The sequence below is a fragment of the Empidonax traillii genome, unplaced genomic scaffold, assembly GCF_003031625.1.
Source record: "Empidonax traillii isolate 1590-97213 ecotype Southwest subspecies unplaced genomic scaffold, ASM303162v1 scaffold493:size717247, whole genome shotgun sequence".
Classification (NCBI taxonomy): domain Eukaryota; kingdom Metazoa; phylum Chordata; class Aves; order Passeriformes; family Tyrannidae; genus Empidonax; species Empidonax traillii.
Genome location: NW_020955686.1, coordinates 344289 through 353978, shown reverse-complemented (window position 1 = coordinate 353978; position 9690 = coordinate 344289).

Sequence of the window (9690 nt, the reverse complement as noted above, 5' to 3'; positions counted from 1 at the left end):
GTCCGACATCTCCTGCTTGATCAACATTTTCTACTTGTTTCTGATTACACTTGTGTCAAGAGCAATCTGGTTTGGCACAATATTTCAGACAGTTTTTATAAATAAAATCAAGAGAGTAATTTTGCTTTCCATAAATGTCCTTGAGCTGAAAGACATAATTTCAGCTTTACTATTGGCTTTTTCATAAGCTTCACATTTTGTCAGAGCCTGGAGGTTAAAAGCTTTGAAAAGAAAAAATACTCATTAATGAAACAACATAAAACTCAAGGCAACCCATTGTATTATAATATGGCACAGATTACAAATGCAAAGAGTTCTCCTAAAAACATGCTTTCAGATATCTGAAAGGGGCCATTGGATTTCACTTGGTCACTCTAGAAGCAGACATTAACTTTGTACTGTGGTATATACGCAAGAATGGCATTTCAAGTTATAGTGAATATCTAAAGAAGTCTTTCAAACAGCAGACTGCTAACGTTGTTGGCATTTTACGCTTTATTTTGAATGAATCTAAATTCAGTTTCTAATCAGTAGTTCTTGTAATGTCTTTTTCATATATTTTAAAGAGGTATAGTCTTTTCTCTACAAATACACCAGTTGACTCTAATCACATTATGCTTTACTCTTCTTTGTAATTAAATAGTCTGAACTTCCTCAGTCTTTACTGTAAGATAAGCTAGAGCTCACATTAATCTCATGAATAATTAACCTGTCTACGTTATTCTGGGTTTAACTCCTTTTCATGAAGTAAAGGTACTCTGTGTAGATGAAATGTTCCAATTTTAGTCTCACTAGTTGCTATAGCGAAGCATTAGTGCTCTTCTAATACAATTTTATATCTCTTTGCTGATGTATAGAAAAATTGTGTTAGAGAACCACCACAGGGCCACTGCATGGTAATGGGGTCATATTATATGAGTTACTAACATAACCCCTGGGTCACATGTTTTCTGTCCTGTAACTGTTCTCTAAAATTGTTCTTTTTTCCTTTTTGGCTTTCACTTACTGTTATTAAAACATGGTACACAAGTTTAATAATTAATATAAACAAAATTATTTTAACAAGAGGATACATAATGGAATTGCAAAAGGACAAGGATTTCCTCCAGTCTTGTGAGCTGATTCTATTAGTGGCAGCAGCTGTAACAAAGCTCACTAAAGGAAAACTAAGAAGTCATTAAGTATCACATCTAGCAAACTTTGTTTAAACATGCAAGCATATGAATTCTGGCAGTGGTCTTGGGTCACAGCACCACAAGCAACAGCTGAATCATTAAGTAAGATACATGTGTGATGGTTATAAAAAGTTGTTTGAGGTGGATGGTTTGGAGTTTTCTGCAAGAGGTTAGAGAGTATATTAAAGCTGGAGGAGGAAAGGGTGAGGTGAGAGGTGGTCTTTACCTGCTAATTGTGAGAGATGTGATGTATAACTGGCAATAGTGGTCTTTGAAGCTCTCAGTACACACAGTCTATGGAGGTGTGTTAGTCCTCATGTCAGGCAGGGCAGTACTGGTTAATCTTATAAAGTTCAGAAGACTCAGGTTGGCAGTTCTTACAGGTACTATTATTTTTATTCTTTAAGATATCATCCCAACCCACATTAGGGAAACAGAAGGATTTTGTGAAAAAGTTCTCTGTTCAGTCTCAGGTCTTGGGAGATTAGCAGGGGAAGTAGAGCAAAGTGAGATTGTTCTCATTGCCAGTAGGTTTCTGATACCTTATTCCCTCTCTTTTATCTAGTATAGCCATATAGGTAGGCTTTAAAATACATGTAAATGAAAGGTTAAAAATTTATCTATATGTATGGGAGAAGGCTACTGTATAATAGCTTGAAAGATTTGTTCAGTGGAGAAAAGCTCTTTTGCTTAGTATGAATATTAAATAGCTTGCAGTATTCAAAGAACACTAATGATTTCAGAATGATAAAAATGCTCCTGGAAGACATTCACAGCCTGTAAACTGAGCTGCTGTAGCAACAGCATCATTTACTAGTCTTCCCATTTGGAGAATCTCTCCTGATAACTTTCAAGAGGGTGACTAAGGCCTATCTCCAGTGGAATTGATAAGGTGGTTTTTTTTAGAAAATAAATAGGTATCCGCAGAAATCTCTCTCATATTAAATGTAAACTAGCAGACATACCATTGCTTTGAAATATGAGATCTTTCAGGAACATTAGCATTAAAAGCAATGATAGTTATGAAATTCAGTGTCATTTTCTATCCACAGTAAGTTAAAATTTCTTTCTGTGAGGAATAAATGTCCACAGGGATGCAAAAGAAGTCATTAAGAAAATTATAATATTTTACTCTGATTATTATAGGTCATTAAAATGTTTCCATTACCTTCACTTAATATCAGATGTTTAAAACTATCCTCATATGCTTGATGAATAATATCATTTACATATTTATGTTATTGCTTACTTTAATAGGTAAGATATTTAAGATAGTTAAACTTACAAAATCCTTTTCCTCTGAAAATGTCATATGCAAAACGTTCAATATGCATGACTATTTTTGTTATGATGGATAAACACACTTAATCATGTTTTGTATTTGTCTTACTAGAACAACTTGATTTTTCTAGATCATAGAGAGCGCTGTTGAAAGCTGAGACTTACAGTTTTAATTAAACTTATTGTTTTGGTTAAAACAACAAGCAGCACAGAATGGTTTTCACAGAGAAGAATCTGCTGCTTCCTTTGTTTTTTTGATCTTAAAGTGTTTCATACATTTATGGTCTAGCCATCTCTCACAAACTGAGTCTAGGACACTTCAACATATTTTAATTTGTTGCACACTCTCTGGAGATCATTTCACCTTTTATACTCACATAAAAAAAAAGTCTGAAAGTGATGAATACTTAAAAAGGGCAATTAAAATTTTGTGTGCTATTAGCATTCACCTAAGAGTATGCCTGGGCAAATGCACGTTAATTCTCTCTTAATATCATTCCTTTAGAGATAATTTAGAACTGAAATGATGCTATTGCAGTTGACTAACTCTTCAACAGATTATTTAGAGAGACTAACCAGTTATTTTTATTTTCATTTGATATTCTTGTCACCTTTACTGATTAAAAATAGTTGAAACTATCCACAGTAAACTAATCAGTATTCAGTAGTGCTTAAACTATATTCCATTGACTAATAAAACATTAATTTTTTTCTTCCATGAAAAGTACACAATCTGAACTGGTATTTAACAGAAATATTTAGTATCTTCATTTAACACCATTTCAGTACTCTGCTGCAATTATTATTAGAACAGGTCAAACTTTATTTTGTACAATAAAAAACCTCATTATTGATGCAGAAGTGGTGTATGTTTGTCCTAACTTTCCTAGGGAAGAAATAAGTAGCATTCTCAAAGGTGTCATTTTTATTTAAACCTTTCTACAGGGAGACATATAAAAGAGATTGTTACTGAAATAACCACCTCCGCTGCCTGACTTAGGATTTTTTTCATATTCCTCTCTTTTCATTTGTCAATGAAATATTCATACCTAAGACTATTAAGTGTTTTACATATCCAGAATTTTGATGATCCTCAAGGCACAGTAAAAATGTCTTGTGAGCTTGGTGTGCTGTGCCACATTGCTAAATTTGCATCCCCCATGACAGTAATCAAGGAAATTTAAACTGGAACTATAAGTTTTTAATACTATAAATTTTTCAGAAATTTTGTAACTTTTTCCCTCAATGTAATCCTGTCTTCCTATAGCAACTATACATTTATAGTTGCATTTCCAGAAATCAAAATCCAGAATTTGTGTGGCAAGAGAAAGCTCCTACTCTTAGCCACCATTAGGAAATGCAGTTGTAGTAATTGTAGTAACTGTATTTCAGCAAGTAATTGTAGTAACTGTATTTCATAATACAGACCATTTTCCATTCATTCACCCAAAGTATTACATTTATTGATTATATTTCTGTGAATGGTGTTCATTTGTCATCTTCAAATATCCAACAGTTTGATGTCTGCTCTGAAATAAGCTTCTATATTGTTAATTAAAATAAGTACTCTCTAAGATTGTTATCTAAACAAGCTGGTATCCTTGAGCAGGGTAGACAAATTTGACTCAGAGTTAGGTAACATGAATCCACTTTGACATTCAGGTCATGCCTGTTGGGGTTCAAGAAGCATTTGGACAACACTCTTAGGAACTTCTAGGTTGCTTTTGTGTAGAGTCAGGAGCTGGACTCAATGATCCTCATGGCTGCTTTCCAGCTCAGGACATTTTATAATTCATGTCAATCACTTACTTTGGTCTTTATTCCGGAGTGAAATAATAAAATGCATGAACAATTTCACATCCTTTTTTAATAATCAAATGCCAAACTGAGTTTTTATAGAAAATAGCATAACTTTTGAGAGGGTAATGGGTTATGGGGACACTCATTTAAGAATTACAGGTGACCATTGGCATAGTTTTTATCTGTTGTTATTTGCCAACAATGGAAAATTTCAAGAGACTTTTTAGCCCAGATGTTAGTGAGCAAGAACTGGGCAGATAACTCAAAAATAAAGCATATAGCTTCGTCGTCCTTCTAACTGATTTCAGCTATTTAGTATGCAAACTTCTTAAAGACAAAATAAAAAATAAATTTTAAATTAATTGGAAAATTCTACAAATTTGCCGTTATTTCACAGTAGTTAAAAACTATATTCATTATTTGAAAATGGTTTTGTTTTTAATTGGGGAACTGACATATTTTTTCTAAATGTTTTGATTTTCACTTTTCTAACTTAAGCTTTTCACAGTGTTGATATATGTCTGTAACTTTTCTTCAAGGTTAAAAATATTGTTATGATATTACAGATGATACACCAATGCTTACAGTTGAAGTAACTTCTAGAATAAGAGTAGCCAAAACTACCAAATCAAAACAAGGCTTGCAACAAGGCTAAGAAACCAATATAAAATGAAATCCACTCAAAATACAACTAAGACAAAGATCTGACAATATTTAGGTATTCATAGTATAAATTCTTTCCCTAAATTCTTTTCCCCTTTTCCCTAAAAGTCTTTAGGGAAGACAAATGCATCACAACAAATGCATCAAGAATGAGAAGTGTACTGAATTGATACCTTCTCAACAGCTAAAATTCTGTCTGCTTAAAAATTTTGATTGCACGTAATAACTTACTGGTGTTTGTTAACAAGGATCTGGATCCCTAACCATAGTTCCTTGTGTTTTAGCAATATAGATGCAAAATTAAACAAATCCATAACGTAATCTGAGCTTTGGTCCTGCTCTCAAATATGAGAACATGCATTGCTGATCTGGATTTATATAAATCTGTGTGTGTATTTATGGAGGGGTACATAACTTTTTTGGAAGATTTTGTTACCGAGGAGTCAGTTATTTTGCTTAGGAAAGGCTTCCCTTGCCACTTTCTCAAAATAGTGCTGTTCTTTCCCCCCTTGCATTACAGAAGCTGGCTCTCTGATTAGTGAGGAGAGAGCAGATGCATTCCAGTGGGGAGAGAGAGGGAAGCAAAGATAATAAAAACTAAAAGGAGAAAATGGGAGGAGCCTTTCCCTCTGAGGTCCAGTACTCCTGGTAGTGCAGAGAAGTTTGTAAGTTTTGATGTCATTGCCTCTGAAATAGACCCTTTTTGAACCCTTTCCACTGCTTTGGCATTCTTGGGGAAGATACCTGCATATTTTACCTTACAATTTAAATGTTTAAATGTAATATATACTTAGAAAATTTTTGGTTATGCTTAGATTGCTGTTTTAGTTTTCCTGAATATATTCATTATTCTTTTCTGTAGCTGAGTCTGTTTATCCAAGATAACATTTCATGCATTCATCATCATATTATGAAATTCATTTATGAACAAAACAAAAAGAAAGTTTGCAAAACAGAAGAAATTTTTAAATGTATGGTGTGTTGGTGTAGATGTAAATTATTTCATGTTAAATATTCAATTCTAGCTATTAGTTCTTTGTGTAATATTTCTTGAAACCTTTGTTGAAGTCGCTGAAACAGGGTGATACAAAAATTTTTTGTCACTTAACTTGTATACATAAATAAGAAATTTACTAACACTAAATATAATGAAAAATACCAAAGAGAAGATGGTATGACATTTTGTAGTCAGTCTGGTTTCATAGCATTTGTCTTTTATATAGGGGCTATAAAACATGCTAATAAAATTTATTTCCAACAGTAAACACAGTGTACTTCGTTGCAAGTACTACAGCTGTATTCCCAAGGAAGGGACTGGTATCTTGGTCAGGAACAAAATAGTATGATAAAATTATTAGTGTGGTTTCAATTTAAAATGACATTTTCAGTATTACCTGGCTGGTCTGCTGTTCAGAGGTTTTCTCTGTGTGTGTGTTCATTTTGGTGTTTGTTTGCTTGTTTTCCCCATGAAACAAAAGGAGAAGTGTAATAGTTCACTCTGTAAACTGCTAAGCTTGGATGGCTGACAAGTACCTAGGCAGTTTTATCTTCTCTATGGAGACTAAAAAAAGTCCAGAACAAGAATCAGCAACTGCTACACTACTGCCAACCATACCACAAGCAGGCTTTTTTTTAATGGCATGCATCAAAATCTGTGCAATGTCAAAACCCAAGAGCCTTGGTACCTTGAAGAGCACATCTATGAGAAGTAATAGTCCTATTAATGACAGCAATTGATTAATGGCAATGTCCCTCTCTGGGAGGCAGCATCTGCCAGCAACTCTTAAGGTGTTTTGCTTTTTTTTTTTTTTTTTTTTTTTTGCATGCTTCATCTTTAATAGCAGAAAAAAAAGCATAACCCAGTACACCACCCTTCACACCTGGCTTGGATGTGATGTGGCTCGTTGGGTAGAGAGAGATCAATGGGCCGTGAATGAAAAAGAGCTCTCTGAAGGCTGACGGCTGAAAGCCAGAAGAGAAGATATCTTTCCATTTGATAGTAAGAATAAACCCATCTTTCAACATTAAAGTTTACAGCTTCTGACTTGTGACTGTTAAATGACCATATAAAAATAGTAAAAGATTGTCCTTAAGAAACTGTGTCCAGAAGTTTGTGATATTTTCTCTTGGAAGTATTCATTGCTATTGCCTTTGACATTTTTCTGCATCATAACCTACACATCACACTTATCTCCTAAAGAGCAGGATTATACTAACATGAATCACTTTACGTGCCTATTACCTCTACAAATTTCAGATACAGGAATTAGAACAGAAGTCTGATTTTTTTTGCAGAAAGTTCTGACAGATCATTTATTTTGATCACAAATCACAATTAAATTAATCTTTTTTTTCCCATATCCTTGGAATTATAATGAAAAACTTCAAGATATTTTAGCATCATTAGTTCCTAAGGAGACACTTAAGCATTCCCAGAGCTCAAATGTTTCATTATAGCTTAACAGAAAGACCAAATTGTATCATTTCATGTCAATTAAGTTGTACTTAGCAAATGCAATTCCTTCTTCCGTGAAGCTGTAGCATATAAGCTTCTTGTGACATTTCTCTCATTGGGCCAGGCTGCTACTGTAACTAAATGTTCCCGTGATGGGCTTGATAAAAATCAGAACCTCTTTGCTGAATATGTGCATAGTTTTAGATGTTGTAAAGCTCCTGCAGATAATGTTGGTGAGGTTGTGGAATTTTTTTCCAGTTAAAAACTGGAAAACAACAATAGCTAACAACTAGAGCAGTAACTTTTATGTGTTTATACATATATATGAAATATATATGTCTGGATATGGCTACCTAAATCCTATAAGTCTTCAGTCAGGACTTGATTGGCTGTAGCAAAGGTCAGTTTTAAATTTAAGGGGACTACTTAAATAGAAAAAAATGCTGACTTGAGTTCTACTTACAAACCTTTGAATGATTATATTAAACTTTCTGGTTCTGCAAACTGAATCTCCTCACTCATGATTACAAATTAAATAACATTCAAAGGATATTCTTATTACAAGAATTAAGACAAAATTAAGACAAAAAAAGCTAACAGTATGTACACAAGATATGAATTACTAATTGTTAAAGCATTACTAAAATGTTTTTAAACAGTTCACTTTTTTCTTTCGTTTTGCCTCCTAGGCAATTGTTGGGCTACCGTTTTCCACTCATGCAGTGATCTTCCCTCTTTAATAATGTTCAAGTGTTTCTGGATTGCAAGGTCTAATTTGAGTTAATGTGATCTGTTGGCTTGTCATATTTGTATTATCTCCTTCCCATTTCTCTCTCTCTAGCCAAGCTTCCTCCTTGTCTCCAGAGCCACTAATTGGGCAACTGATTACTACTTTACCTTCTTTTCATTTGTTATTGTTTTAGGTACCCTCACACCACACTGCCTGATCCTGCACTCATCCCATCTCTGCTATCTGAGCCTCATACTCTGTTTTTTTGCTCTGATAACCACTGTAGGTTATCACAGCTCTTCTCTCTGGTTATTCTTAGGAGGGCTCACTGGAGGCTTTTAAACACTCTTATTGAACTTGGCAGGAAAATTTAAGCTCACAAGAAAAGCATAGGCCACCTTTTTTCTTTATTAAGCCTTTAGAAGACTTTTACCCAAAATGTACTTCCCTTGTTTTCCCAGGATCATTCACATTGCATTTGCGTCAGCACCCAAAAATGTTTCGTTTTCTAAGGTCAGGATGCTCATCTCCCTAATCACTCTCTTAAAAGAGCTAACTCTCAAGAACAACAACACAGCAAATGTAAAACAATCAGATTTCGTGTAATTCTGCACTGTACTGCTTTCCAGTTTATGTTCCTTCCTCTGTCATTCCTTGAGGAAAGAACAAAGGGATGTCTTCCTTTCACTTTCGTCCCTCCTTGCCAGGTTCGTATTCATACCTACCACGATACAGCAGCTATGCCTGCATATAGAATCTTTGAGGCTGGTTCTATCAGCAGAGATTCCAGATAGCCTCAGAGTACCATATACATAGGAAAACACTTTGCAGTTACAGATTCACTGGGTCACTTGTATGGTACATCCCAGTTACTGTATCAGTTTTGTGGTTCTCTCTATCCAGTGAGCTAGATAAAAAACAGGCTATTAAAGTTCTGGTCTATATGAAACTCCGAACAGAGAAGAAATAAAACTGTCTATGTTGCTGTTTCTTGCTTGAGGTCTGGACTTCAGGTGACTGAAAATTGAGACTTTTGATTAAAATAAATGTAAGAATTTTGACAGCTGGAGTTGCATTGTGCCAAAAAAATTTCTTGGTCTTTTTAAGGAGTTAAGAGCTCCCTGTGCTTTACACATTCTCAGCAGTTTTAATGCTCTTTTCATACACTGAAAGGTCCATGAAGGGCCGTGGTTTATTAAGATCATGAGGAGACCAACAGTCTTCTAAACACCATTGCAGTGAAATCACCTTCTGCATTTAGCAAGAGTGGCCTGAGACTTTTTAATGAAATGTTATTTCTTATCCCACTAATTAACATATGCCTCTCTTGTTCCAGTGCAAAGGTTCTATTGAATTTTTATCTCCTAAAGGAAGAGAAGGAAAAAAAAAAAGTTGTTTTTTGAGACACACAGTTCTGATCAATACATATATTGTCTCCATAGAGCAGAGGTAGAAACATCTGCAATCCAGTATAATGATGGTTGTTTTAATTTTATTCTGTTTTTTTAGTCACTTACTATCCTTGTCCTCATTTTTGGGGGGCAGCAGGGAGGGAGGTACCATGGGTGACCTACAGTACTACATTC